The sequence below is a fragment of the Maniola jurtina genome, chromosome 7, assembly GCF_905333055.1.
Source record: "Maniola jurtina chromosome 7, ilManJurt1.1, whole genome shotgun sequence".
NCBI classification, from domain to species: domain Eukaryota; kingdom Metazoa; phylum Arthropoda; class Insecta; order Lepidoptera; family Nymphalidae; genus Maniola; species Maniola jurtina.
In genome coordinates, this window is record NC_060035.1 from 4,685,855 (window position 1) to 4,706,407 (window position 20,553).

At 32.2% G+C, this 20,553-nt stretch overlaps 1 protein-coding gene across 1 annotated transcript in view; it reads right to left on the reverse strand.

Moving 5' to 3' along the window:
• Window positions 1-19,018: 19,018 nt before the first annotated feature.
• The window catches only part of LOC123866565 (bifunctional heparan sulfate N-deacetylase/N-sulfotransferase), a 73,337-nt gene continuing 71,802 nt past the window's right edge, over window positions 19,019-20,553 (reverse strand). The window contains exon 15 of the mRNA XM_045908209.1: window positions 19,019-19,031. The gene's annotated coding sequence lies outside the window, so the exon portion shown is untranslated. The remainder of the gene's footprint in view (window positions 19,032-20,553) is intronic.

The following is a 20,553-nucleotide window of genomic DNA, read 5'->3' on the forward strand; positions in this document are numbered from 1 at the left end:
AAAAACTTTATACATAGATGACCGCAGTTATAAGGATGACTACCTTGAAAATTTTTGTAATTATAACTCATACCAGTTCCTAAATATTGAATTAACTCTTTAGGTGGTTTTAAATTTCCATAGCTGTCAAAGTATTGAATTTCATTATGTACTTTTGCATAGGCTACCCAATGAGAGCCAGGATTATTGGAGCTATCCAAATTAACTATACCACATTCTTTTCGAAAAGGATGTTTTGGCATCTCATCTCTCATAAACACCCCTCGAAAGTAAGGAATGTCTTGCGAATGGTTGATGATGTCGATATTGGTGAGCGCTCGTTTGGGTAGCCTTTCTCTTAGTTTTTTTCATTTGAAATGTAAATTCCTAAACTACCTCTATGCGGTTTGATATGTAAACCTTTGCCTATATGGAGGGTTTCCATTTTTTCATGATGCCTCTTTAATTCTGTAAAACGTTTTTTAGCGTCTTTCAAATCATTTATAACTTTAGCGATTCCTGCAGCACCACCAGCTAAGCTACCCGCAGCAGATAATCCGGCAAAAATAGGTATCAAAGGAAGTACTCCACCAGTTTTTGGAATTGGTATAATTCGAGGAAGTTTTATTGACGAGTCTTTAGTCAATTCTTTAGCCGCTGCTATGGCTAATTCTATAGCCATTTTCTTACATTTGGGTTTCATTTTTTGCACATGCTTTTTTGCATGAGCAACAACATGTTTAAAGTGTTTTTTCAAACCAGTGCCTGAAGCGAATTTTTTTGGCGACACTGTTTTAGAATTGTTGGCTTTACTAGTCAGTCCCGACCCGGTATACAATTTAGCTATCATAGCTTTATTAACTAAATTTGCTGCTATCTTTTCTCCCAAAGTTGCATCAGATGCTAAAGCACGTTGCTTAGCCCTTTTCATCAATATTTTATCAGCCTTATGACGATCACTTAATGAAGTTGACAAGTCGTATGCAATATCGTGTTGTTTACAATATTCATCCAATTTATTTACACCTTGATCTCCCCGTGCAAGCCTTTTATACAATTTTGTACCAGCACCACAGTAATTATATCCAGGTAGATGAAGTTCAAATGGTAAATGATTTATAAACCAATTGAGAATACTGCTCTCTTTCATTACTTTTATTACAATGAATGTAAAATAACTATACTATCACTTAAATAACAATAAATAAATTGGAAACTGGTTAGTTTAAAATATTCGTTCTATCTATCCAACTATTTTCACTCGATGGAAATCCTAACCACTTTACAAATATCTTGTTTCCTTTTCTTTTTAAAACTTTTTCAATAAGATAGACATTAGGATTTTCTGTTTTTTGAAGTTCTTCTGCATAAAATGAGCCCAAAATTGGCTGATGTTTAGCATCTTCTATAAGGTAAGTAACAGGATTCGTTTTCTGTACTTTTTTAATACGGAATATTTCGGTGGACCAATTAGGAGTGTAACCTTTTTCAAAAACACCTTTATACTTACTAATCCGCACAAAATCTCCAACTTTTAAATTTCTCTTCTTAAGGATTTTTAACTGTTTTCCTACATTAAATCTTTGAAGTATAAGTTTCTTATTATTTTCATTAACTGCGTTAGGGGATAAACCGATCGTTCTATGTTTAGAGGTGTTATAATTTTCAACTATTTCTTCTAGCACACCTTTAGTCCAAGTGTAGTTTCCTTGGAAACTGAATTGTTTATACATTTTATTTTTTAAAGTTCTTATAAGTCTTTCAACTATAGAAGCTTTTTTAGTGGAATATGTAGAATAATGATTGATGTTAAACTTTTTGACTATCTTTTTAAAATTTTCGTTGTAAAACTCAGTTCCAAAATCTGTTTGAAGGTTTTTTGGAATACGTCCTTTCTTTAATATAGATTCAAACGCTTTAGAGACCTGATCTTTATTTTTAAACTTTAGTGGAAATGCCCAAGCATATTTTGAGAATGTATCAATTACAACTAAAATATATTTATAACCTGAATTTTGTTTCGAAAGAGATTTCATATCAATCAAGTCAGCTTGCCATAAATCGTCTATATCTCTCATGACAACATGTCGACGAGGGAAGTTTACTCTTGCATTTTTATGTATTTCATTTACGACGCTGTTTTTGCTCATGTTTTACTTTACTAGCCTCGGTGATTTCGATCAAATTACTTACTTTAATATTTATTTCTGTAATAAACTGATTAATTGATGATATTTTTTTTGAAAGATTCTCTGCCAAAACATCAACGTATTCTTTTGTAACACAATCGTTAGAATCTACCGGCTGCGCAAGATTTTTTACTCTTTTATGCTGAGCATCCAAATTATTGTTTGTACACTTCAAAGCGCATTCTAATAACACTCCTTTCATTCTTCGCATCTTATTAACATGATGTCCAAACTTATCAACTTTCATGTTCAACCTGCTTATCAATACTGAACACGCTCCATAAATGTGCTTTCTTTTATTCTTTTATTATACCCGCTTCTTTTAACTCTTCAATAATCGAAAGAATTTCATTATCATGATTAGTGTTGCCAGCGTCTCTGGACGCAATAATCAATCTTAATCTTTCAATTAACTCATTAGGATCATCCCAATAGATGAGATCAGTATCAGTTTTGTATTTCTTTAAAACTGGTAGCCTACCACCGTACTTTAATTTGTTTGTTTCACACATATCCTTTTCATAAAATAATGGTTTGATGATTTGAGAATATTTTTTTCCTTTGTCACCTTTAATTTGATTAGCAGGATTGTAATCCCTTTTATGAGCACTAGTACTAATTAAGATATCTTTATATGTGATTTTATCACTTTCAGTTACTTTATTCAAGTTTGGTTTATTTCTTAATAAAAGTTCTATTAAACCAGCAGTTAGTTCATAACTTTTATCATCAATAGTAATAAAAGTTAATTTGTTTGAAGACATATCATCTACAGTTGAAAATTTGACGGGGGTATTTCCTATCATCAATTTTTTGTTAATGCGACGTATACCAAATGGTATAGATACATTGCTTTGCTCGCCAAACAGATCATTGTCTGCCAGTGTTTCGGAAATGTTGACTTCATCATTTAGAAATTCCAAAGGTTCAGACATTTCCTCTTGTTTTTTCGGATTTTCTTCAAAGTTATTATCGTTGTGAGTAATTTCAATATCACCATCTTGTTTTGAGTTTATATTTGGAATTTCAGGCGATTGATTATTTTCAACACTTGCGTTGTTACAATTAGTTTCGTGATAAGATTTGTTTGTAGCATATTTATTTAGTGTAACAATTGCTTTCAAAGGATCAGACAGTGGTTTAAATATTTTTTTCCGCCTCAGTTCTAACTCTTCATCTTCATCACGTAATCTTTTTACTTTACTTTTAATAGCCTTTACTGATTTAATTAACTCTTTTTTCAAACTTGTTTCCATTTCTTTTTTTAATTATTTTACACAACCATTGAACTATGTAGTAAAAATTAAAATGAAACTAATTTTAAATTACAATCTGTTTAAATAATTTCATTCAAAATTTTACAAAAACGTCGAAAGATTTTCTATATCTACCGTTATTTAATTCACAATCTTTGTTAATTATTAAACATGTGTATGGATCTTTCCATATATCTGAACATAATTTTTTGAAGTCTGACCAAGTCATGTCAGAATTGACATGTTCGTTATAGATGTGTTTCAAATTTATATCATCTTGTTTAAAAATTATTAAAAAATTTACGTTATCTCGAATTAATTGTTTTGGTATCTTAGAATATGTTTGAGTCAAATAAAAACAGTCGATGTTCTTATGTCTACCCATTGAAAAATAATCTCGGATATTTACTTGGTTCTCGCAAGTAACATCATCAAAAATAAATACAGAATTTTTCAAGGCTTCAGTAGGAGGAATAACCTCTTTATCATCTTTGAAGGTAAAGAGCTTAACAGCTGGAACCATGCTTAAAACTTTATTCAAAAAACAATATTTTGGTTGAAATGTTGTTTTAGAATATAGGTAAACATTTTGAAACTTGAGACCATTTTGATGTAGTAATAAGCTTAACATTGTGTTTGTTTTGCCACAATTTGACGGTCCACATATTATACAGCGAATCGTATCGGGCAATAGCAAACTATGCCTTTTTTGGATTGATGACGCTTCTATATTTAAATTGTTAATTTCCAATGTTACTGGTTGTTTGATCAACTTCATTGTGTTTTCTGTTAAAAAAGATAAAATCCTGTTATAAAGTCTTCACATTATATTCTATATAATTTTATAACTAAAATGTAACATAATGTTAATAACCAATTTAAAGAAATGACACCATACACGTGTAAACTCGGAATGCGTTGCTGTGTCACTAAAGATTTGTTTTCACTTTGCTCAAATTACCCATTTGAGAATACAAGATTATATAAGATTTTACTATCGATGCATGTTCATTCCTGTTACAGCTCTCGGGAAAAACTTGGAATGTGATGCTGTGTCACTAAAGCATTATGTTTTCGTTTTGCTCAAATTACATCGTTTTAGATCGCAAGACAGTATTAGATTAATTATTATTTATTAAAGCTTCATTCCTGCTACAGCTCCCGAAGAAAACAGTAGCCGCGCTCATAATTTTATCATAATAAATATCGAGTATTTTACTTGGTAAGTTATTATAATTATTTTATAACAATGTGCTGACTTTTAATAAAGCATGTATTTTTTTTACCGTTATTTATTAATTATTTTTCTTTTTGTTTCAGAATTATGTCGACTCCTATCTTACCCAACGAAAATCTAACAAATCCTTTTTACTACGCACAAGATGTAAACGGGTTCGCGGAAACTGAATTTCAGAGACTTTGCGAGGATTTAGCTCAAAAACAAGCAGCAGAGCCAGTTCAAGCATCTAGTAAGGAGATGAAAAAAAAGAAAAAATGCAGTTTATCACTATTGAAGCCTGTTTCACCCCCGACTTCTACATCAACATCCTATGTTATTCGCAAAGCAACTGGAAGACGGCTTCATTTAATAAAAATAAATATTTATGGACTAAATGGAGGAGAACAAGATGAAAATATAAATGGTGATACTCCTAGTGTTAGTGCACAGTATGTAGTCAAGGATAATTACGATGAAGTTATGGATGCTACAGAAAATTTGATAGGTAAAATAATGTCAAAAATTACTCACTCCATATAAATGTGAACTATTGTTGAAATGTAATTTGCTTATTTTTAAATATCATCATATTTTTTGTTTATAAAAATAGTGTTTTTTAGAGTAAGGAGCTGTAGCATGAATTCATTATTTATGAAATAAACGTAGTTAAAAGAATAAAATTGTTTTTTTAAATTTTAAACTATTAATTGAAAACATTATGATTGTACTAAGTACCTACCTAATAATATTAACGTATTCCATGTAAATATTAGGTAGTACAATCAAGTTTTTTCAAATATTTCAAGGGTTCGATTCCCTTCAATGTAAAGGTTTTTTTTAATTTTGCTTAATGTTTGCTTACTGCATTTTCATTTCTTGACCAAGGTGATAAGGATATAATGTTGAAATTGAAGGTCTATATAAACAAACGTAAAGGTCAGTAAGCAAACATTATCACCTGCTATGATATCACTATAACTCAAGTTATTGATCTCGATAAATATAAAAATAAAAAACTAAAAGGTAAAATAATAAAATGACAGTGATGATGAGTAGTAAATATTTATTTCAATATTTGCATGCATACATGAACAATCAAAATTGCACAGTAATGAATAACATAAAATCTTGTACAAATTAACAACTAAAAAATTGTACTGTAGTGCCCCCACGGCAACGTTTTAAATTGCTTCTTTAAAATTTGTCTTTTATCATCTTCACTATTTAAAACTAACTTATTAATTTTTTGGGTATATACATTATGATTTTTAGATCTAATAACACACATATTCTTTCTGACTGATTGATTGTAGTATAACACATTTTTGTATTTATCTATATCCAACCTTTTGGTAACAGATGTTGTCACTCCTTTTGCCTTTTTAATAGACATTTTTTGTGATTCAATACAATACAATTTTGCTCGTAAGCCAACAAATTCAACAATAACATCTCCACCCATCTCATCTTTAAAAAACCCCGGAATTTTCATATTTGCTTGAGGGATATTGTAAACATTTTTATCGCTAAAATTGCTGGTATCGAAAAACTTAATATTCTTTTTCATGTCTGAATAAAAATCATCAGTATATATGCGATATAGTAAGCTATCAGTATCAGTATAACAAAGTTCAATATTTTCTTTATATAATGGTTTCATTATAGAATAGTGAAAGTTATATAAATGTGTTTTAGCTAACTCTAAAACAGTAAACCCCACATAAATTGGTCTATCCAAAATTAATTTCGTTTGTTCTAATTGGATTGCAACCAAATTATCTGTAAATATCGACAAACATTTAAAGTTAGGCGCACTTACATACTTTTCTGCTCCAATAATCCTGTTGGTCTTATTATTCTTATCTGTCCATGTATTAACAAGTTTTACATTTACTTGTTTTCTTTTATTTTCTATGGTTTTACCAAAAATAGCATTATTTTGTTTTTTGAAAAAGTCTTTTTCAAATTCAGACTCTGCTTTTTGCCTCAAAGAGGTATTCAATTCAATATATGGTTTCAAAAATTCTTTTTGTTCAAATGATAGAATTCTATGAATTTTTAACAATTTTAGACCGTTTTTAAGACATTCTTTTAAATGGATGTAGTGAATAACATAGGAACATTTGTCGTATAAATTTGCAATAAGCTTGGCATTTCTATGACCAAAAGGTGTGAATTTTTCAGCAGCAAATGGTAAATCTGAGTGAGCGTCATGTATTTCAGATGGATAACTAAGATCTACTTCAAGTATATAACCAATGTTACTATCAACAGTAATAGAATCAATTTCAAAAGTCTCAATTTGGTCTTTGTTCAAAAATTTAAAATTACTTGTAGGAAGTTTCATCATCATTGCATAACCATACAGGTTCACACAGTCTAAATATACCAAAAAGCTACTTGATTTGTTGATATCATAGTCAGACATATATTTATTGTTAGCTTTAGCATACCTTAAAGAACACTGAGCTAGACCACCTCGTATACCTTTTTCAATCATTTGATACATCTCCACATCAGTTATAAGGTCTAATTTTACATTGGTATGCAAAAGCATTGCATCCCAACTTAAAGAAGGTGAAGAAACATAATAGCACGGATCTAAGCAATAGGTTGCTAAGCTAATTTTTCTGAATTTTTCAAAACTATCTGCTAGTAATAGTACATCACATTTTAAATATAAATCTGTATATTCGCCTAAATTTTTTATTTTAAAAGTTTTCCAAACTTTCAATGCATGTTTATAATCTTCTTCCGAAATAAGTTCTGAAGTAAGTTTATTAAAAAAATGTTTTCGTTTTGGTAACTCAGTTTCATCGTAACGTTTTAAAGAGTCTATATAATCATAGCAGTACACACCCTTTCTGCAAATCAAATCAAATAAATACTGATCACTGTAATACCTACGCAAGTTTACGAAGTCATCTTGATGTAAAGATCTAGCTAATTTATCTAAGCTACAACTGAGAAAATTAAAAGAATCGATGAATTTCAGCTGAGCAGCAGTTTTTGAATCAATTGATATAAATTTTGTGAAAGATATGTATTTTTCTTTATTTTTTGGAATAATATTTATACGACCATTAATACTCGCTAACTCTTTAATAAAAAGATGGCAATCGTAATTACTTAAATTATGAAATATAATAGGTATAAAAGGACATTTCTTTGCACTCAAGTTGCAAATGTTGTGAGCCGCGCCTCTATATTCCCCTGTAAAATGATCGTGATCTGCTACAATTTTATCTGTGGATGTAAATTTTTGTTTACATATACAGCAAACTTTTGCATTATGAAAACATTTCTTTTCAGTTTCAGTAAGTAGTTTCATGGGATTATTTTCTAACAAAATTGCATGTAATCGTTTGACATCATTTGAAATTGTTTCTACAAATTTTTGAGCACAGTTAGCTCCTATGTATGAAACCAGTTCATTAAGTTCAGGTTTAGATTCACAACAAATATAGTACGCGAAAGATGTGGCTTCATGAACCTGTATGGTTTCAGTATGCCCAGATTTACTTTTATCAGAATATTCTCTTAATAAACTTTCAAAATCACCATAAATCACAATTGGTATTCTTTGAGTTCTTTCATAATTATCAAAATATAATTTACTATTTTTCTCTGGAAGAACAGTTTTAATTCTAGCACAATTATGTTTGCATAATTTTTCTTCTGAATTGAAATAAATGAAGCACTCCTCACATAAAAAAATTTTAGACTTATTTTTAGTAAGTTGACTATGAACCAACCGTTCAAAGTTTCTTATCAAACAAAAATGTCTTTTATTGTTTTTAGTAATGTAAAGCAAATTAACATGAACAAGTTTACGCTTGCTGGTTTTGTACAGAGGTCCGTTAATATCACCATTTTTTTCTAAACTGTATATATTAACACTTATGTCAGAATTATTTTTTTCAAATAATGTGATATCCTCAAAAGATGGTGGAAACGACATACCATCTGTTTTTAAAACTTTTGAATAATGAGGATATGAAGATACTCTATTACAGTTTTTATCGGTGGGATACATATGTGCTAATATACTCCACAGAAAACACTTATCATCACTATTTTTAATATTTACACAAGATCTAGTTTTCAGAATTTTTATTGGTAGTGGAATATAGGAGCCTGTCCTTAAAGGATTATATTTATTAATGTTTACTTCTAAATTATTCAAAGAGTCAAAAGACCAGCCTGATTCTGAATGTTCAAACTCTGATAATTTGTTAAGCAGGCTTTTTACACACTCTAAATATATATTTTTTATGTTTGTGGATTGAAAAATTTGTACATATTTAGTATTAAACGACTTCAAAGATTTTTCATTATTTTTTGGCAAAGTAAAAGTCGCAAATAGTTCAAAATTTATTTTAAGAGCATTATGTTTCTCAAGACTTCTTTTTACTAAATTACATATCGTATTTACAACTTCAGATAAAAATTGCTCAGGTAACAAAAATTTTTTTGATGGACATACACGATAGCTTAGTATTCTGTTCTTAAAAGCAGTTCCAATTATTTGAACATTATCGAATTCTGTGCGAAGTAAACAATTAGACTTATGTATATAACTTTTCTTATGTGAAAAGTATTTTGGCACTGTTATATTACAAATATCACAAAAAGTCATTATGAGATTATACTAAGTAGTTATTATTTGAAGTTAGTAAAATGCAGTTAAAATTTTCATGCTGGGTATAGTGTAGGTTTAACCCCTTTAAAATCTTCCTTAGCAGCAGCGACCAAGCGATTCGTTGCCTGCCAAATTTCTGAGTTGGTATCCATACATGACTTATAAGTAAAAAGGGCGTGACGCCATCGATTACCCGGGCTTATCTTTGATGCTTCAGCAGCGTTATAGATGCGGAGTTCTAAGTAATAATCGCCTTCCGTTATTAATTTCTCTGGTTTTCGCTGGGTAGAATACCCTGATGCTATTTTTTTGGTGATAAAATTTTTAAGTGGTTCAAGCTTTTGCACCACTTCTTCTTCGTACTGAAAAGACAAAAATAATATTTTTAGTTATTAAAAAATATTAACTCAGTTAATAAAATGTTTATTAATAAATAGGTTTCCATCAATAAATTCAACAACCCAGAGTTGAGTTGCGAAACCTCCCCTAAAGCTAACAATTTATTTGATCCAGCTCAAGAATCGAACTTGAGACCTTAGGCTCCATATTCAAACGTGCTAAGCTAATATTAACTAATAATTAAATAATTAAATATAATGAAGTAAAAAAACCATTAATATCTTCTTAAAGGGTTTAGTTGATGCTTATATTCAGTCAGAATTCTAATATTTCTTGAAAACAATTGTAATAATATTATATTTACAGTAAAAATAAAGTGTAATAACTCACCTCAGACTCCCATGAAGGACGTGCAGCCTTGACAGGCTTTTTTTGAAGCGCTTTCTTACGCTTTACAGGTGGTTCCGGTTCAGATTCTGAATCTGACTGCCGCTTTTTCGATTTCTTCAATTTATTGAGTGATTTACTCTTTGAAGTTGAATTTGAAGTTATAGGTAATTCGTCATCCGAATTAAAAGGATTATTACTAAAGTTCGAAGCCCTGTTATAGAAAAATCATTTTTTTAATGTTGTTACATCATACTATTAACTAGTTCTGAAACAATTAAAGATTTTTTGGTGAAATGAAATTTAAACATGTATGTACTTAATGTAACTTTTTAAAATACTATTAGGTAAGAAGTTAATATTAAAAAAAATATTATTTCTCTGTAGATGCAACAACTCTTTCATTAAAATATGTAAAAAATAAAAAAATAAAAAAATACATACATACTGAAGCTAAACAACTGCTTTTTGAATTTAAAAAATGATTTTTTAAGTGAATTAAGTAAACGTTTGCTCGTTGAAGTGCTCACAAAAGAAATGCGTAGTGAAAACAGTGCTTACAGAATTTAGGTTCTTCTAATATATCAATAAAGTCAAAAGTTCATAGTATTTGCATAGAATAATGACTCTTAAACATAAAAGTAAGTAGAATGACATTCAAAGATCTCATTATTACACACATACATAAGATGCCGCATGCATGTTTAGGATTCCCTATTAGGAAGCAAACTGCAAATATGCAATCCTGCAATACGAGTCATTAGACACCGAAAAAGAATCACTTTTAGTTAACACATGATGTATCCCGACTATACCTACTTTGATATTATTTTTTAACACTCATGGCGTCTGTTCTGTATTTCTACATTAGATAAGTATGCATATTATGCACTATGTAGGTAATGTTTACAGCAATTGAAATAGTGTAATGCCAAAATACAATATAATATTTCATTAGTTACTTACCAAAAGCGGATCGATTAATAATAATTTTATAAAAATTATCGCCCATTTAGAGAATAAAAAGTACTTATACTTACTTATATGAAATATGATTTTATCGGCAAAAATAGTTAGGTAGAAAAGTGTTAATGTAAGTATTTTATGGAATAGTAGGTCTATCAACCGAACTCGATCTACTCTATGAGTCATGATAGCATAGTGATTAAGACGTCCGCTGCCTCCGGTTATAAGTCGGGCAGGGGTTCGATCCCGGGCATGCACCTCTGACTCGGACACTTGCTTTAGTGGGATACCATAACACTAGAATGAATGAATGAATTGGATGAACCTTAATACTACAACACTTGAATTTTAACCTTCTATTATAAGAGTGTGGTTAGTAATTATTATTGATACTTATATACCGACATACTTACCTGTTCCGGCATAGCATGCTTTCCATCCTAAACTGACACACCACTTACCATGTTTTGAATACTTGAATAAATGAATGAATGAATGATTGAACGATCGTCTTTGAACCATTATACCGCAACACTTGAATTTTCGGTAAGGGAGTGTGGTTACTAATTATACTTATATTAATAAACTGACAAACGTACCTGTTCCGGTTTAGTATGCTTCCATCTTAAACTGACACACCACTTACCATGAGTTGAATACTTGAATAAATGAATGAATGAATGATTGAATGATTGATCGATTGTCTTTGAACCTTTATACCGCAACACTTGAATGTTCGGTAAGGGAGTGTGGTCACTAATTATACTTATATTAATAAACTGACAAACGTACCTGTTCTGGTTTAGTATGCTTCCATCTTAAACTGACACACCACTTACCATGAGTTGAATACTTGAATAAATGAATAAATGAATGATTGAATAATTGAACGATCGTGTTTGAACCTTTATACCGCAACACTTGAATTTTTACTTTACGATAAAGGAGTGTGGTTACTAATTATTTATATTAATAAACTGACATACCTGTTCCGCTTTAACTTGCTCCCATCATAAACTGAACCTCCGCTTAACATAAATTTGAGATGAGTGCTACATTAATTGCATTAGGTAGGTTCTTGAGGGTTCCAGTACAAAATATAAATTATTCTAAATAATCTAATCGATGCTTAAGAATAGAATTTGTATAAAATATTCCAACTCAGTATCGTAAGTAGTTGCATCAGTTGAGAATGTGCTAAATCAACCATTGAATCATCTTTCTACATGAGTTAGTAACAATAACCTGATCATTCTCTTGTAACTGATATCTATTGTGAAAATATTGTGTGTTCTAGCTTAAGTCTTATAGATCCGGCGCGCGCTGGCGCGCCGCGTCATCTAGAGACTTGAGCTAGAACACACAATATTACCCTACTTGGATGTCTCGAAAGTCTGCTTTAAAAAGCTTTACAAACGCATTTTACTGTAAAACATTCCGGATTTGAGTTCCTATAGAAATTTTTAAAAGCCAAATCACCAAATCCTGAAGAATTGATTAAGAATGATTGTGAAACCAGGCACAACACATTTGCTATTGACCCGATTCGACGCCTGTTGACTCAAACCAATAATTTCGTACAGATCATATTCCTTATAGTTAGTTGATGGACCGCGATACTTACTAGATATATAGTGTATAGACAAATGTTAAATACCTAAATACATGTAAAGGAAAAAGCAATACCTAGTTAAAAGTTGCTGATTTAGCGATAACTTGATTAATTATATTTGAACGTCTGCTAATAGGCAAACTTAAGTTCGCTTACTCGGTAACTTAGCTCGCTAACTTATTTAACTATTGGCTGTGAAAATAGTCATTAAGGTTGTTTCAGACATGCCGCAACCACATCACAGTAGCAAAAATGTCGCCGGGCATAAAATTGTATGAAAACTTGAATGCTAGGTACATTCACATACATGTACGACAATTTGCGTTGCGTTCAACGGCTGTCGCAAAATCGTATCACTATAATTACATATATCGGCGTATGTATATTTTGAATACCCGGCTGAGTTTGCTGTGGGCTCTTCTCAGACTTGGGCGCGTTTGGAACCCTCGTAGCTTTAGTTTTAAGTTGTGTGATAAATTATTACGACTATATCATCTTTCAAATCTAACAAATCGGACAAACAAAAGGTGTACAATAGTACCTATTTTGAATGATTTTGTTTTTTTTTTTTTTTTTTGATTTTTGACGACATCGCCGTTACAAACGCAACCAATAGCGGCACTCGCACGCACGCCACCTGTAATTTATTTGTATACTTTGTGAATATAAGTTAGTCAGAGAAAGGCGGTTTCAATACTCTAGTACCATTAAATGACGATCGAAGATCACCTCGCGACTAAAACAGTTTTTTTGTGGCTAAGACTTCAGGTATTGTTACCATTCATAAATTCATGTACAATTCAGATTGCCTGGCGACATTTTAGCGGCTGCGAAGCAGTTGTGGTGGGGTCCATCTGAATAGACTTTTTTTTTTATAAAGAATATTAGCCATGTGAATCATGACTAACATTCCCCTTTCCCCTCCAACTAAGCGTAAAGCTTGTGCTAGGAGTGGGTACGACAATAGTGCAACGGGTGGGGTTTGAACCGCCGACCTTTTGGATTTCAGTCCGCTCCTATAACCGTTGAGCTATTGAGGCTTTTACTTTAAAATGAATTCTATAGAATATTAGTTCCTAACGTGGCCTATTATGAGGCGTGAAAGGAAATCTGACGTGTCAAACGCAATTATAAGGCCCGAAGAGCGCTTTAATTAGTTTACGACAGCCGGAGCGTAGCTTTACATCCCTCCTATAATATAATATAAGATCTATCCACTCATAGGGTCCTCCCCACAGTGTAAAGTATGGTAAGTGGGTATATTATATCTAGCAAAATTGTCTAAGGGTGTGGTCTAATTAGTTGTATAGTTTGATGTTAACGCTGAGATCTATATCTAGAACTCAATTTCTTGACACAATTAAAACGAGACCGATGTATGTCATCAAACGGTTGTTTGCTTGTTAGGTATATAACAAGCGTATTGATGATTTAGCACCTAATTAATACTTATTCGATTGTGGTTACGCTACGCACGCCTGTACTTTGACTTTAAAGTGCGATTAGCATTACCTTCCTTTCTCCCATTATATAATTTTATCCATCCCTATCATGCCTCCCTTTATACGCAATATGTGCCTATTCAATAATTTAACTTTTCTTGAATGAAGGTTGTTTTCTCCGCCACTAAGAAGCCTTATTAAGCAAACTTATTCGCGTGATATTAAAGTTTTAACACCGAAAAAGTTTTAAATATGTGTTTATGGCTTTATTATGAGTAGGTTTATAGCTTTCTGTGTTTTCTATATTATTGTGTCGATAAGGTTATCCGCATGTTTATCATTAAAACTCGTGTCTGACTCGCACTTGGCCGGTTTTTTTGTGAGATATAACCCTAAATTCACGGTGTTCGATTTTTTCCTTTACTAGTGCTATAAGACCTACTTATCTGCCAAACATGATTCTAGATCAACGGGAAGTACCCAGGAAGTAAGTAGGTTTTCTTGACAAACACAAAAGACGGAAAGACGGACAGACGGGCAGACAGACAGACAGACAACAAAGTGATCCTATAAGGCATCCGTTTTTCCTTTTGAGGTACGGAATCTTAAAAATGAAAATGTGTTCAAGAAAAATTTAATTTACTAAATCACATATAGATGGCGCGGTTCGTTATTAACTTGCAGTGTTCTAAATTAAAGTGTTAGGTATACCTCGTATGATGGTACGGACTACGGAACCCTTCGCGAGTGAGTCCGATTCGCACTTGACCGGTTTGTTAGTATCTAGAGATTTTATCAACATCTAAACAAACTTCCTGTCACGTACACGCTAAAACCACGTAAAACCTTATAAACTAACTCATCGCAAGAACATCCTAATCTTCTTGGCAGGCGTTTCCAAGTCACAGGCAATCAGGACGAGCTTTGCTAATTACTTAAAGCAGATGCACCCGGCGCGCGACTTGCACAAGAGACCTTAAGTTTAAGGAAGTAGTTCGCACATTATATTTTTATACCTATTAGAAAATGGGCTATTGAGCTTGTTGGACTAATAATAATTTGAAAAGAAAAGTTCTAAGTTAATTTATTTATTTCAATATTCAAGAACACTTACAGTTTACTTCGGACTATGCCCATATTATATTTTGAATCGCAAATTATTTATAGGACAAACCAATAGACCGGATAATTTCATAATCATAAAATAATTATAGAAATCTTCTGTCAATAAGCCTTTCCTAAATTGATTTCTCACCTTTGAGTAAAATGTGGTTACCTTACCATTTAATAGCAATTTACCATTTATTAGCAATCTCAGGTTATGATGAGGAAGTATGCTAATTTCTAGTATTTATAATATCTTTATAATGCCACCCTTATAATTTGAGATATAATATATTTCATCATCATATTTTATACTATTTAATAGACCAACTTAAAGAGGATGCATAAAACGGTCGCGGTGAGCAAAAGCAATAAAAAATTAATGTCGTGTGTATAATCTGGGATAAGCCCCTAATTTCACGGCCGGGATTTGCACGTTTGACCGTTTCCCGGTGAAATATTACTAAGGTAAATAATATGAACAATTAAAATAGCTACCTGACCCTTTATTCTACGTTAATGGTCAGCTCATTTTTAATCAGATTCTCGAATGAATAATGTTTGTTTGATTTTATTTGATTGATATCCAGGGCATATTCATTATGTTAAAGTGAAAATCTGATCAATATCTTTGAAGGTATAGGACGGGACTTTTCAACGAACAGCAACTAATTACTAGTAATAATAATAATAATAAATCGATGCAATAAGTTTAGTATACAGTATGAAATAATAATAATATTTTGGTTCAACCAATTACAGTGACTTTGATATAAGTTTAGTTTCTTTTAAACTATAATTATTAAAAACGTAATAACCATTGAAATTTTGAAATAAATGTAGAGATCGTTTGTAATAAAACTAATTCTACTAAATGGTTTTACCGAGCATTTTTTCAAAACCTAAGTAGGTAGATCTTCTTTGAGAAACACCACAGCGTATAACAGATACAAAAGGAATTTCTATTTTCCTTGCCGCTAAGACAACAGTGGAAATAAAACCGCGCTGTTATTTATAGCAAGTACAATGCTAGACGCGTAGATATTGCTACCTCGTTTAGCTTTTCTCGTGAAAGCATTTGCGTGAGTTATTTGATTTCAATTTCTTGAAAGCTAGTCAACCTCATTTCGTATAAATAAAGCATTTTGACCTTTAGCTTTCTTTTCAGTAGTTATATTAACTTATATTCGCATGGATTTAGGTTTTTGAAAATTCCACGGGAACTCTATGACTTTTCGGGATAAAAATTAACATATGCCACTCTCCAGTGCAAAAAATCACGTCGAAGCGGTGCTCCGTTGCAGCCTGATTGAAGCACAAACCAGCAAAAAACACACTTTCCCTTTATAATATGGGTATAAACTAGCATGGGTAGTGCAGATGATTCACCGCAGATCAATGAAGTGAAAACTTGTGGGTATACGTCTATTTTTCCTCAGGTGATTTAAAAAGTGAGAATATTCCTTTGATCTTTCAATGGAGGCTAATCCACTTCGCAGGAGACAGTATAGTGTTTGCAAATACAGGGGTTTCTCTATCCCCTCACTCACAGTCAGATCGGGTCCAATGGTTTGGCAATATGACACAACCGGAGAGAGCTTTAAGGGCTTTCCGAGGCATGGGAATTTTCAAATTCTCCAAAGAAGCTGAAATCAAGCTGGGACCTCCTCCTCCTTGCAGCCGAATACGATAACTACTAGAACAATTAGGCAGTAGTGAGTAAACAAATCGCTGCACGTAAAACGCATGAAGGGCAAAATACAAATAATAACGTAACAGTAACAAGTGAATTTCAAAATAATATAATTAAAACGTCTATAGCGCCGGTGGATAAACATCATACAATATATTCATTGATTTTGGAAGCGCCACCAAATTAGGGGTATATATACTTTGGACTACGACTATGCTACGCCGTAGAAGCTTACAAGCTAAGCTAAAGCTTAAGCTATAACTTAAGTACCTAGGTATATTTTTACGAATACGGTTGTGCTACGTCGTAGTAGCTTATAATATAAAGAAGTAAAAGCTAAAATGAATAGGTATATTTTTTCGAATATAACTATGCTACGTCGTAGAAGCTACCATAAGTAGGTAGGTATATTTTTACGAATACAGTTGTGCTACGAGTAGAAGCTTAATATATTTTACGACTACGACTGTGCTACGTCGTAGAAGGTAACGTTTGGGGGTATATTTTTACGACTCCGACTGTGCTAAGTCGTAGAAGCTAATATAAGTAGAACAGTGATATATTTTACAACTACTACTTTGCTACGTCATAGAAGCTTAAGTAGGTACATTGTAAAAAGATAGTCTGCTATCCATCGTACGTTAGTTCATTTGTTACCTTCCCACAGACTAGTAGATAATGACTAACATAAGGATAGCTTGCATTCCAGAGAAAGACATATTCCAACCCGTGATAGCAAAAAGTTCCTAAACAGCATTTGTAAGGTAGATCTTTTTATAAAGTGCCTACCTTCTATGCGGACAAACCGCGTTTGAAATCGCCAGCAAAAGTTTGCTATTTTACAACATTGAGATTGTAGTCAAGTAAAAATGATCGAATTTTTATTCTAATAAGCAGTTAAATGCAAACCTTTTATCTCTCCCAGCAATCATGACCTCTGGAACATTCTATTTAATTAGCCCGTAAAAAGAAAGTAGGTACGTAAAAAGATCACTAAAGTTGGTAGGTACCTAAGTTGTCTTTATTACGAGTAGGAAACGATTTTTCTCACCCAGGATTTTTTTCGGAGAGACATTGTGCAAGAGTCAACATAAAAAAAAAATCTACTTAAAACTAATTTTATTATTTACTGGCATTTAATTTCTTTACATTTCCAGTTTTCAGGGTCTTGCTGATTTTTAACTGTTACAAATTACAGGTTATACCTACGTTTACAATGGCTTCGAAATTATTATCCAGACCAAAATGTGTAGACATTTTGTGTACGCAAGTAGCAAGTAAGTAAATAGGTATCTACTCAAGTTATTACAAACATTTTCCAATAGTTCTAAATTAGGTACAACGCACTCTTTTTTAAAAGCAAATTAGGTACGTTTAAAATAAATTAAGAAATTAAAAATGTTTTATTGTTAACATTTTTCTCCGGAATATAAAATAGCGAGTAAAATGAAACTAACTTATCTGTTAATTAAGGAACGAAAAGTCCCAGTGTTTGATAAAGTAATAAGCATTAGTAGGAGTGTCGTCTTTTAATTTCAGCCCCATTTGCCGGCTGATTTCTTTTTATTCGGTAATTACATTTAAAATGTCCCGAAGGCGGCCATTAGGAAAGTTTAGAAGTGAAAAGGAATAAAACGTTTAAAGAAGGAAATCGTTTTGTTCTAAGGATAATTGAGGATTTATATTTCCTCTATAGGACCGAGTTTCGAAACGTGTTGGAAAATAACATACATAAATAAATAAAATATACATTCAAAAATCTTCTTTCCTATTTCTTTCTTTTCTAGTTTTTAATTTATTTCCTTGTTTCTAATTAAAAGGTATTTCTAATTAATTAATTAAAAAATAGGTCTGCTATTTTGAGTAAAAATATAACACACTCAAGCCAAGAGCTCGAATGATACAAACACCATGCTACTAGTCAGTCTGTGTCGCCGTATTGCAACAAGATCGCCTCGAATGGTACAAACAAACAGTACAAGTCAGTCTCCAGCTTTACACTTAAATATGACGTTACGATAAATCCACAATAATAAACAATTTTTTTTTTAAAGAAATTAATATAGAACAGGTATGAAACAAAAGTTATACTGTCTCCTGTCTTGATGTTGGTTAACAAAATAAGTAGGCGACGTTGCACACACAAACTTTCCGAGGCATCCAACCATATTCGTTAAGAAAATAAGCTTCAAAAGTTTAAAACCTATAAGACGCTCCCCGTCGCTACACACATTTTCCGCAGACAGGTCGTATTTACTTTGTGGCTTGAGGTGTTCTTCGGCAAATTTACGAGGGCATTTTCGCATAAGAGAATGGCAAAATTGCATACAGATAATGTACCTAAGTGAAAATCTTTCTTAAATTTCTCGTACCTCACTTGATTTTTTTAACAAGTCTCAATAAGCGATTGCTTTAGTGGGCGGGTTGGGGGCGGTATGATAACAATCATAATCACCAGTTGTAGGTTTATATCCCACACATAGGTTAGATACTAATCCCACGTTGTAATTCTACGAGAATAAGCTTTGAGTGCGCTTAGAAGAAACATTGAACACAATGAGAAGGGGGAAAATAAGTTTCTTTTTGATCTTACCCACTCAATCTTGGTAATTATTCTTTTTATTGATATACCTGGATATTTGAATCTGATATTAGCTTTCGAGATAATCGCGAACTTAGGTACATAGTTTACATAATACGGGTCGTATACAGAACCTCCTCTGAAGTCGGTTTAAGTAGATAAACTATAAATAGCTGGAGACTATAACCACATAACCTAATGCTATTAGGATCACACATGTGATCCCAACATTGTTAGATATCGATAATTTGAGGTCATTCGGATCGGACGCGACCGGCCTGGGAGTGCCAACAGCGGTGGCCTCAATTCCTGAGGGTCATCGGAAAGTTATAATACCCAACATTTCTGTACCCTTGATGTCTTTTTAAGTGCGGACCCACTTAACCCTAACACGGACTCAGCGATTGATTCGCCTATGCTTCGCACTAAAGGAAATTGGAAAATGTCTAGATACAATTCTTCTGTTACTGAAATGTTTTCACTTGTTTGCGTGGTTTATATACCTATACTAGATTAATCATGAAAAAAATAATACTATAGGTAAATTTTAGGTAAAAAATATTCCATATCGGCACATAATACAGAATCATGAGTGGTTCTAATTCCCTTGATGAGTAATTTGAATGGTAGTGGGAGGTTTATTAAATACAGAACCAAATTATTAAAACAATTAACTTACTGTGGGAGTGAGCGGAAAGAGCACAAAAATGTAAATTCAGCGAAGAAATTAGGATTCATCAATACGTACGTCTACTCGTATTTCCAGGACCTACTGAAAAACGCATCATTTTTGGTTCGTGCCAAAATAGAAAAAAAACTAGAAGTGTACTTATTTAGTTTTTTTTTTAACTTATCGGTCCTCCCGGAGACTCGTCTTGGTTGCAATAAAAATCCACACCAAGCCACTGCACTGTTATGTATTCTGGAGATCAAGTTAAGATTTTTAATATCATATCTGTTGATCAAACCTTGAATAACATCCGCTCTCTTTTTGAGATTGGCTGAATTCGGTCGTGAAAAATTTGAATCTCTGCTAACTACTCTACTTACCTAGGTATAAAATATCTAATTTCCGCGGGGAACATTGAGAAAAGTATTTTCACCCAAATAAGCAGCAATGTAGTGTTTATTGTCCTGAAATTGT